This window comes from Lynx rufus, unplaced genomic scaffold (assembly GCF_022079265.1).
Source record: "Lynx rufus isolate CCGP_SWC_20201006 ecotype Redwood Valley unplaced genomic scaffold, mLynRuf1.p SCAF_22, whole genome shotgun sequence".
In the NCBI taxonomy this organism is placed as follows: domain Eukaryota; kingdom Metazoa; phylum Chordata; class Mammalia; order Carnivora; family Felidae; genus Lynx; species Lynx rufus.
The window spans coordinates 9,398,615-9,410,718 of NW_025814837.1; the positions used below are offsets into that span (position 1 = coordinate 9,398,615).

Consider the following 12,104-nt stretch of genomic DNA (forward strand, 5'->3'; position numbering starts at 1 on the left):
AATAGAGTTTATTACCTGTTGGGCTGTGACCGCGTGGCCCCAAGTGAGGGCATATTTTTCAGGTTGGTTGGAGAGATATAGACAGCTTACCTGGATGATTTCTGCTGTTGGTCTGTATTTTTTAATCCAGGCATCTTATTTGACTAATAAATAAGTCAGGTCACTGAAAGATTTCCACACTATTTGGGCCATCTAACAATAAAGGAAGAAATGTTTCTCAGTGGAATAAAAAAAACAAAAATCCACATTCTCCCCAAATCCAATGAAGCATTATGGATTTCAAAGCTGCCCACTGACGTTCTTTTGACCCAGATGAACTGCTGAAGTTTCTGGCAGGGGGACCAGGATGACAATTAAGGCTAGGAGACGGTGCCTGGTTTGGGGTCTGCTTATTTATTAAATGGCTGTCTCCATACAAACAAACTAACAAGCTTAACTAGCAAACTCGAGGTTAGCCAAAGCCTCTGAATCTTAAGACTCCTTCGCCCACTTGGCTCGAGCACACATTTCTCAGCCTGTCTCGCAAATATGCTCCTTTGAGAAAGATGCCATTCCACAGACAGGAGCATGACCACCGCTGTGGGAGCCATGGCTTATATGAATTATATAACAAAGAAGAATTAAGAGGAAAGGCAGTCATCCTCTCTCTCTTTTCTCACCCTGTTATGTTACGTTTTAGAATCACAGTTGAAGGGGTGCACAAATAATAAGTTGAATGGAGGAGGGGTGAGTAAAAGTGAGAGAGTGGATCTACAGAACATAAAGAAAACAAAATCCAACCATCAGCCAGTCAGCGGCCTGGTCTACCTGAACAGCAAAGGGAACAATTATTCTTGCTGAAAAGACTGTTTTTTGGGAACATGCTGGCACAGATTGCGTTTTCATCCTCCCCTTCGGAAAAATCATTTAATATAGCATTATATAATTAACGTTGAGAATGGTGACAGACCTCCGTGGTCTCTCTTAAAAAAGTATCGAGAAATAGCAGGCAAAAATGACTATAAAGTCCCTTTGTCAGTGCAAAATGTTAAGTAGTAACAGTAAAATTGGCATTGTTGTCCTCTTGATTGTTAATAACGGATGGGAGGTTGAGATGCACTTTTGTTCATTTTTATTTTACAGTTCTGCTCTTCCTGCATTTCTCACTCCTGCACGCAGTCTCCCGTTTCATTCTTAACTTATTAGAAAGCAGTACAGGAGACATGAATACTAAAATGGCCAGTGCAAAAAAACATGCCTCCTGTACTTTGCAGGCCCCAAATCCTTGGTGCAGAGATCACACAAAATAATTCCTGTGGTTACTCTGTACTTTTGATAGCACATTGCTTACAGATCAAAGTTTTTATGAAGCCCACACGTAGAAGTGGTTTGCATTCCCCCACCCCCACCCTGAGAGACAGCACTAAGGAGCCGTCTATTTTATTCGTCTTCTTCATTGGCCAAGTCCTTCACTGGTGGGGAAAGCTGTTTCCTGGGGACTGGCTTCCTTTTTCCTACATTTCGGATGAGAGAGTCTACTTATTAGGTGCCTTCTGTAAGCAACGAGAAGGAAAGGAGTTCAAAACACAGATCTGTCCTTCCATGTGTCAAAGACGACTCCCCTTTCATAACGTTAGAATGAAAATTAGAAGAATTAAGTTAGCAAGGTTTCTTCGTTCTTTCGGCCACTGGGTTCCCTTTGTCAGAGGTAGGAAGAAATGCGTATTCTGCCCCCTCCCTTTCGGTTGATTTGCAGCTCTGGACTCTACCTGGTAATGCAAGGCTTTGGGGCCTTGTGTTTTTTAGTCACAGGAAATAAAAGAAACCCCCGTGCCCAGGTTTCCTGGGTTGTCTCCTCTGATCCCTGGAGGACACTGAACTTGATTCCATCCACACAGGGGCAGCCCTGGGCAGGGTGTCAGCGATTAATTTTAGGAACGTCACAAAGATCAGAGGCTAACTATACTTTCCATAAAGGTTGAAGGAATAGTACCAAGAAAACAAATTTTATAAAAGACATTGAACTTCAGTCCCAAAAGATAAACACAGGGTTGATCATATCCAATATCCAATAATTGCTGATTATTCAGAAAATCGTAAACCTGTGTATTGATACTTTCATCTGGACTTCTTTCCTTAGCCCTTCTGTTTCTTGACCTCAGTTTATTTCTGTTCTTCGAGGATGTGTTGGAGGGAAAGTCAAGTTAGTCAAAAGCTAATATTCATTTCTTATGATTGTTTATTTAGCAAGAAATAAAAAGTAAGTTAAATTGAGGGTTTTATACCTGAGGGTTTCCTTTATTTACATTATCTTTAGACCCAAACCCCACAAAGTATTTAATTTTATTTCATTTCATTTCATTTCTAGACAGGTAGGTAGACTCTATGGATAGTGCATTTCTCATTGCAGAAGAACCTCAGAAAACAATTAGGTGCTTCCAGAAGGACTCTGAAGCTGTCTGGGAAGAATTTAGACTTCTTTACAGACTTTGTTCCTTCATGTAACAAGCAATTATTAAATACCCACTCTGTGCTGGGTGGGAGGATAGAATGTAGATAAGATAATCTCTTGAGAACCTAAGGAGGCAATTATAATAGAGTGTGCTAAGGGATAGAGAAGGAATCCTCAGGGTGCTAGAGAAGAACACAGAAGGGGCTCTTAGTCTAAAGAGGAGAGGATGGGGCGCCTGCCTGGGTGGCTCAGTCAGTTGAGCGTCTGACTTCAACTCAGGCTATGATCTCACGGTTAGTGGGTTTGAGCCCCATGTTGGACTCTGTGCTGACAGCTCAGAGCCTGGAGCCTGCTTCGGATTCTGTGTCTCCCTCTCTCTCTGTCCCTCCCCCACTCACACTCTGTCTCTCTCTGTCTCTTAAAAATAAATAAGTGTTGGGGCGCCTGGGTGGCTCAGTCGGGTAAGCGGCCAACTACGGCTCAGGTCATGATCTCATGGTCCGTGAGTTCAAGCCCCGCGTCAGGCTCTGTGCTGACAGCTCAGAGTCTGGAGCCTGTTTCAGATGCTGTGTCTCCCTCTCTCTGACCTTGCCCCGTTCATGCTCTGTCTCTCTCTGTCTCAAAAATAAAATAAACGTTAAAAAAAATAAATAAGCGTTTAAAAAAATAATAAAATTAATAAAGAGGAGAGAGAGGTTAGGGAAGATTTCCTCAAAATGACTTTCTGTGAAGTTGAAAAAAATGGGTAGGAATTATTAAGGCAAAGAAGTGGATGAGGAGGTATTTTAGTAGGAGGGTCTAGGACTAGGAATGCCAAAAGGCAAGAGAGAGCTGGTGCCTTCTAGAAACTGAAATGAATTTATCCATCTTTTGGAGAGTCTGAGGCTAGGAAAGTATATGGTGGGGCTGGAGGGTTAACCACGAACCATATTATATGGGACTATTTCAAGCAATTGTTAAGATAGGTTTAAGAAGCAAGAACTGAGGAGAAATACTCTTCTAATTTTAGTTTTCAGTGTTAGTGAAAACGTTGTGATCTAAAGACTTTATATAATAGCATGGCAGTCGTCTCTTAGCTTGGAACTTATTTCAGGTCATGGAGTGGTTGTTTCCATGACTCTGGACAAGAAGAAGGAGAGAGAATTGTGTTTGGACTTTTTAAATACGTTAGCATCTAATTTTACCTTCAATGAGCTCAATTCTAATTTGAGATACTTGGCTGCACATTGCTATATATCTTGAATTATTTGCTACTGTGTATTCATGCCCCAGTGCATTAGTGGATTTTTCATAGATTTTTTTTTTTAAAAATATGTGTGATGGTCACTCCAAAATACTGTATTTCAAGGAAGTTGGGTGCCTGGAAAAAGTAGTTGACTTTATTTCTGGTTTATACCTCCCTTGAATATAGCAATTGCTTTTTCTCCAGAGAACAGCATGTGTACGAATAATTTTGATGCTTTCTTTGCACACAAGCTGTAGTATTTGCTACTGAGTCTGGTAGAAAGGAGGTATGAGTCACATGGGCTGTTTAAATTTGTTCTGTGTCATTCCTAGGCAAATTGCAGACTAAGTCTGGCAAGCCAATGAATGTGAATACTAAAAGATTAGATGATCTCCTTGCCCAGCCCTCTCATTTTACACATTAATTTCATTCATTCAACAAATGTAATTGAGATCTTCTATGCAGCAGGCATTGTTCTCAATACAGAGAAAACAGTGCTGAGTCAAAGCAAATATTATCACACCAATCCTAGATTTTGGTGGTGCGGGGGGTGGGGGGGCAGCATTAATAATAAGCCCAGATAGGGGCGCCTGAGTGGCTCAATCAGCTGAGGGTCCAGCTTCGACTCAGGTCATGATCTCACGGTTCGTGAGTTCGAGCCCCGCGTCGGGCCCTGTTCTGACAGCTCAGAGCCTGGAGCCTGCTTCGGATTCTGTGTCTCCCTCTCACTCTGTCCTTCCCCGACTCGTGCTCTCTCTTTCTCTCTCTTCCTTCTCTCAAAAAAAAAAAAATTATTTTTTTTTAATTTATAGAAAATAATAATAATCCCAGATAGCAATATATAATAATAAAATATGATAGTGTTCTGAAGGAAGAGCGTAAAGGTGTAAAAGGTGTATGAGATCTGTAACAGAGACGGCTGATCTAGTTTAGCTTTCCTAGAGAATGTCACCAAAGAAGAGGCATTTGAGCTAAGAACTGAAGGATGAGACAGAGTTCGCCAGGTAAAGATGTGAAAAGAAGATTGTTCCAAGTTAGTTAATGATAAATTAATAGTACTTAGACCCCACAGAAAGAAGATGCATGGCTGAAATCAAAGACTGAAGGGGAGAAAGATATGACATATGGCAAAAGACATTAGCAGAAACCAGACCATGGAGGCACTTCTATGGCAGGTTCACAAATTTGGCTTTTACTTTAAGTGACTGAAAGAGAGAAGGTGTCATACCCAGAGTCACACGATGATTTAGTGGCAGGATGAGGAAGAGAACACTGGCCTCTGTATTTCCATCAAACAGTGCTGCCTCATGTACCACACCAATCTGTCTCACCAACAAGTGCCATTAGTCAAGAGCCCAAGCAGATGAATGAGATTTAATCTGTGCTGACCCATTTCACCCATGAAAATCTAAATGGATCCAACGTACTTGTCGTAGTACCTCATTCAGAGACTAAAACGGGTATAGGTTAATTGAATGAATATTCTACTCCTAGAGGTTAAGAATATTATCTTGGTTTATGGACTAAACTGCAAATTATGAAAATTTGCATTTCATATTACTGGACAAGCCATAATTCAATGCAGGTTTCTTAACATTTTCACTCTGTCTTTGAAGCAGTATCAAAAATGAAACAACAAAACACACACAAACACAGACACACACACACACACACACACACACACACACGCGCGCGCGCGCACACCACAGAGTGACATCTTTCAGGACAGATAGATCTGAATTGAAATATACCCCCAGACATTTGCTGACTGTGAGATCTTGGAATGCTGCTTTCACTGATCCTTCTCATCTGCAAAGTGAATATAATTATACCCACCTTTTTAGAGTTATTGTGAGAATTAAGTCAAATCATAGAAATCAAGCTCTAGGCTCAGTATCTGGAAGATAGCTGTTCCTTAATAAATTTTTAGTCTATTTAGTTAGTTTTGCATATAATCAAACAGAGAAAGCCAAAAGGTTGAATCTTGTCTTTCATCGAGGGTTTGAGAAATAAGATACACCTTTGATTCAGAACGAAATTTCTATTTCTAGCATGAAACGATGTGTGTCAATCAAGATGGACTAGATTACGCTGTGGTAAGAAACAACTCCAAGATCTCAACAAAAAATTTATTTCTCACTCATGCTATGTGTCCAACACGGGTTGGCAGAGAGCAACTGTTCATCAGTCATTAAGGATCCAGGCATATGGGGCTGCATCTTAACGTGTATTTCTGTCATCAATGCAATGGGGGAAGAATGTGCTGCAATGTCTTGCATTGGCAATTAAAAGTGACATTTAGGGGCGCCTGGGTGGCGCAGTCGGTTAAGCGTCCGACTTCAACCAGGTCACGATCTCGCGGTCCGTGAGTTCGAGCCCCGCGTCGGGCTCTGGGCTGATGGCTCAGAGCCTGGAGCCTGTTTCCGATTCTGTGTCTCCCTCTCTCTCTGCCCCTCCCCTGTTCATGCTCTGTCTCTCTCTGTCCCAAAAATAAATAAACGTTGAAAAAAAAATTTTTTTTTAAAAAATAAATAAAAAAAAAATAAAAGTGACATTTAGCATTTATGCTAGGTCTCAAGACCACGCCCCATTTTAAGTGGGCAGGGAAGTGCAATCTTACCAGGGTTCAGGAAGAAGAGAATCCAAGTACCTGGTGAACAATGCAATGTGTCCACTATAATCTGTCCTACTGGACATTAAATATTCCATGTACCCTCCTTGCCATGCTCGAAGCACATTCACTCCTCCCCACAAGGGGAGATCACCCTAAATCATCAAGCTCAGTGATGATCTCTGGGTGATGGACAATCATCTCAATATCAGGTTCATTTGTTCTTGATCTGGATCTGGAAACAAACTAAAAAATCAAATTATGTAGTCTCCTCCCACATCGTGCACAGTGATGGATTAGGAACAGGATCAGCACAATCAACATCTTCATCTGGAAAGAGCATCACAATTTAGCAATCCCACCAAACAGACATTTTGAAGGGTGCCTATCCAAGTTTGTGTTCCTTGATTAGGGACCTCCCTAGTTCTGTTCCTTGTCCTTTGTCCCCCACAGCCCCTGGTTCCACCTTATGGGAGATCCCATTATCTTTTTCCATTATCTTCCTTGGACATATCTGAAGTGAACCTGAGACTATGCTCTTCCTGGAAGCCGAAGAGTTTTTAAGTATCTTCCATGTCTGTAGACATTTAGGTGACGGTGGTTATTTTAAGTCTCTAATTTTCACAGCCTCTTTTAATCCAGGCTGGTGGCTTTTTTGGCAGTTAATTCCCTAGAAAACTTAGCTATCTTCTTATGTTTACATCCACTCCATGGCCAGTGACCATGCCCACAGTTCTTTTCTGATATACTTCTTAGATTGCTTTTTCCTTCTTTTTTTTTCAATTTTCATTTTTCCTCTCTTTTTCACACATCCATGCACGCATACACACACACACACAAACACATACACACACACTCTAATACTCTCTCTATTTGTATATTTATCAGTCTTTAATGGGAAAGCTCCCTTTTTATTCTTTTCCCTGAGTTAAAAGAATTTACTGGGGATCTCGCCCTTCACTCAAACTTTCTTCTGAGATACTCTAATGTGGTGGAATTACTGTGAAAACCATATCTTTAACTTTGTCTCTGTCAGCTGAGTTTTAATTTACACTTTTTGCTCAAGATTCACTTCATTTTGTGTATGATACACAAAACCAAAAGCTCTTACCAGATGAGATTTTTTAAAAAATTACTTCTTTCAATGCTGCACACTGCTAAATTTCTGGACTCCATTTCCTTAATCCTGCTCATAAATGGGCCAATTTGGGGTTACCTGTGTGGTTCAGTCAGTTAAGCGTCTGCCTCATGATCTCAGCTCAGGTCATGATCTCATGATTCCTGAGTTTGAGCCCCACGTCAGGCTCTGTGCTAACAGCACAGAACCTATTTGGGATTCTTTCTCTCCCTCTCTCAAAATAAATAAACTTTAAATAAATAAATAAATAAATAAATAAGCCAATTTTGTTGGTGAGATCACCTCTTTTTTTGTAGATCTTGCCAAGTGCTACCAACAGTAAACAATTGTGAACATTGTGAACATTCTGTTTTCCAGCCTTGGAAGTGGAAGATTTGGGGGGGGGGGAGGTGCAAGAGAGTGAGGGGCAGAGAGAGAGAGAGAAAGAGAGAGAGAAAGAAGTGGGGCTCAGCTGGGGCTTGTATTCACCCAAAGCAGGGCACGAACTCACCCAAAGTGGGGCTTATGCTCACCCGATGTGGGACCTGAACTCACAAACTGTGAGGTCATGACCAGAGCCGAAGTCTGACGCTTAACGACTGAGCCACCCAGGCACCCAGAGGTGAAAGATTATTAAATAACGAATCAGCTATCTAAATAAGACCAAACAGCAGTTTTACCAAGTGGTTTTCCATGCCATAACACGCATTTTCATCTTTCCACCCTCCAGTCTCAACTTCATTGTCATCAGCCACTGATAGCAAACCCGATGTTAGGCTAGACTAGGGAGTCATAAAGACAATCCCAAAATCTCACTGGCTCATTTCTCTTCAAGTCACCTGTCTCTGGTAGGTTTGCTGGAATCTCTGTTGCACTTCTTATTCCGGTTCTCAGGCTCATGATAGCTCCATGATTCAACTTGTTGCTGTTGCCATGGCAAGATAGAGGACAATTTCGTACGGACTCTTTAAGCTCCTGCTCTGAATTTAGCACATTTTATTGGCAAAATAAGTCACTTGGCCACACCTAACTTCAAAGTGGGTGGAAAAATATAATCCTCCCAAGCTCTCAGGATTATCAAAATATTTCTCGAATATCCGTGATGATTACAAACCGCGCACCCTATGTTCAGTGAATATTTGAACCTCTCTTGTCACATGCAAGCTATCCTCTTTCCTTCTGTGAACAGTGATGAGTTAGAAGAGAGAGCTGCTTCATGCATCTTTCTATCTGTTCCTGCATCAGTGTGACTTTGCTGACAGGACTGATATTTATTCACAGAAGATTAGACACCTCTGTATTAAAGGAAATGTTTAAAAATACATTCCAGGGGTACCTGGGTGGCTCAGTCAGTTAAGCGTCCAACTCTTCATTTCAGCTCAGCTTGTGATCTCGTGGTTTTGAGTTCAGGCCCCACGTCAAGCTCCCACCCTGGCAGTGCAGAACCTGCTTGGGATTCTCTCTCTCTCTCCCTCTCTCTCTGCCCCTCCCCTGCTCTGTGTGTCTCTCAAAATAAATAAATAAACTTTTAAAAAAAGAAAGAGGGACACCTGGGTGGCTCAGTCAGTTGAGCATCTAACTTCGGCTCAGTTGATCTCGCGGTTCATGAGTTCGAGCCCCACATTGGGCTCTGTGCTGACAGCTCAGAGCCTGGATCCTACTTTGGATTTTGTGTCTCCCTCTCTCTCTGCCCCTCCCTGCTCACTCGTGCTCTCTCTCTCTCTCTCTCAAAAATAAATAAGGATTTAAAAAAATTTTTTGGAAGAAAGGTATTATAAATAAGTAAGTAAATAAATAAATAAATAAATCCCAAATATTACAATGCATTTGGGATAGAATTTTTATCATCTTTATTTTTTTAATGTTTATTTATTTTTGACAGAGAGAGAGAGTACAAGCGGGAGGGGGCAGAGAGAGAGGGAGACACAGAATCTGAACCAGGCTTCAGGCTCTGAGGGGTCAGCATAGAGCCCAAGGTGGGGCTTGAACTCATAGACTACAAGATCATGACCTGAGCCAAAGTTGGACGCTTAACTAACTGAGCCACCCAGGTGCCCCTGGGGTGGAATTTTTAAAATTTTGACTCCCCTCAGGGCACCTGAGTGGCTATGTCAGTTGAGTGTCTGACTTTGGCTCAGGTCATGATTTCGAGGTTTGTGGGTTCAAGCCCCACTTCAGGCTCTGTGCTGACAGCTGGGAAACTGGAGCCTGCTTTGGATTCTGTGGCTCCCTCCCTTTCTGGCCCTCCCTCGCTCACATTCTGTCTCTCTCTCTCTCTCAAAAATAAACATTAAAATAATAATAATAAATAAAATTTTGACTCCCCTCAAATAGTTTAATTATGTCTGAGTTTATGTAATTTTAACTATTTCTACTGCTTGTTATATGTAAACTACTACACAACTATAATATAGATATGCAAACATGTATATAGATAAAAATTGGATTGATCCACAGAATTCCCATAGACCAGAATGGTGTTTATCATTTAAAGAGAACTCATTAAAAAAAGGATTAAAATGACTTTCAAAATTACAACAAAAAATGGAAAGATAATTGGGGTGAGTGATTATTCTATGCAAATACCTCCGTCAAAATAAAGCAGTAATTAAGGCAAAGTGCAAATAAGCAAACTGTTTCTTTTCAGATTCTCAAGATCACTTTGTGCTGGAGTTAGGAAGTAAATGTGTATTTCATGACTCTGTGGCCAGTTAGAAATTGGTTTTGTGTGTCATATACAAATGATCACTCTCTGACCACACCTTTGTACTTGTTAATTATATTGTTTTTGATGGAACAAACAGTCATGCTTCCTAGAAGATACCTTAAGAGCCTGGCCACATTTAGCTGGCTTCAACAATGGTTTTGCCGAAAGGGGACTGTTGAGCAGACATGTTCTTACCTCTGTGTCTGGATGCCAAGGCAAACAATTGCTCCTTATAGCGGGTGCTAATTATTAATCCTACTGGCATGCCTTGTTTTGTCATTAAGTCTTAATTTCTCTAAAAAAAAATAAGATTGAACTCCAGTTATTTAGCTAGAACAATAATCATTGTGAATTTCAAAGACCAAAATCTTCCCACATTTTTATGTTGAGAACCGCAAAGCACTTTCAGAAAACCCTACTGCTAAGGCAATGATGTATCGCTTTTGCTTTCATTATATGTTTTTAATCAGAGCATGACTTCACACTAGACAAAGCGATGCTTTATGCATGGTCTCACTTGTTTTTGCTAAAATCTTTTGACATGATTAATTTTACTTTAATGCTTTTGTCTTGTTGTAATGGTAAGGATGATGGGTATAAACCAAGCAAAAATACATGCTTTTCTATTATAATGCCTCTGAGCATTAAAAATATCTTAGATGAAAAGGGAAAAAAAAAATCACAGGAGACTGGTCTGACTGGAATTAAATTTCTTGCTACCTGAACACAGAGTACATGAGATTTTAAAAAAATGATTCAGTCATTGTTTTTAGTTTTATTTTTGGTATTTTTATAGCAATTTATTCATCTGTATGATTAGATCTGAAGAGGAGGAGAGAGACTGTGGCTCACAGATTTTGATCTCATTTGTCGCCTTATGGCATTTACTTCCTTCACAGTATTAAGGGACCAAAATATTAACCAATTTTATACAAGGTGTATCTCAACCAGAGATGAAGATAAAAACAGGCCATACCTTGCCTTGGTGATGCCTGGCATTGGATATAGGATAGTTTTCAGCTATACTAATTTTCAGTCTAAAAGATACCCTTTGTCCAAGTTACAGAAAAGCAGTGATATAAGTGACTTTATGAAGGAAACAATAGCTCATTCAACAAGTGAGACTTGCCTTGTGAACAGCTGCCCAAGTATCAATTTTACCATATTCACTTTTTCTTTTTTTCCTTAATAAATGATGGAGTTGTTTACCCTTATTACAAGAGTATGCTACTTTCCTTTTTTTTTTTTTTAACATTTATTTAATTTTGAGAGACAGAGAGAGATAGAGCATGAGCCAGGGAGGGACAGAGAGAGAGAGGGAGACACAGAATCCGAAGCAGGCTGCAGGCTTTGAGCTGTCGGCATGGAGCCCGACGTGGGGCTGGAACTCATGGACCGTGAGATCGTGACCTGAGCCTAAATTGGAGGCTTAACCGACGGAGCCACCCAGGCGCCCCTGCCACTTTCCTTTTTGCTACATAACCTGTATGCTTGTTTTACTACCTCCTAAATAATCTTAAACAACAAAAATATCATCTAGTGCTATCCAATAGAATTTAATGCAGTGATGGAAACGTTCTTTCTAACATCAAAGTCCAATACAGCAGCCACTAGCCACATGTGGCTATTGAGCACTTTACACGTTGGCTAAAACAGAGAAAATGAGTTTCCAATTTTATCTAATTTTAATAAATTTACATTTAAGTCACCTCCCATAGTAAGTGGCTTCTGCACCAACAGCAAGCTCTAGATGACAGCTTTGCGATACCCAGCTTTACTTTGGAGAGCTGTCTGCCACCCCAACCTTGCTGGCCCAAACCTAGTCCCCTCTGTGCAAAGAAAAAAATAGGTGGCCCCGTGAAATAAGTAAATCCAAAGAACACCCAATGAACCACATGTGAGCTCTTTTCTAGGTACTAGAGTTTCACCTTTTAATTTCACATTCTCTCCAAGTCTGGTGTATTCATTTCCTGGAGCTGCCGTCACAAAATACCAAAAACTAGGTGACTTAAA

At 40.6% G+C, this 12,104-nt stretch overlaps 1 protein-coding gene across 1 annotated transcript in view; it reads left to right on the forward strand.

Annotated features, from left to right (window-relative positions):
• Window positions 1-12,104, forward strand: part of KLHL14 (kelch like family member 14) — a 102,086-nt gene that overhangs the window by 31,011 nt on the left and 58,971 nt on the right. The gene's annotated exons all lie outside the window — the stretch shown is intronic.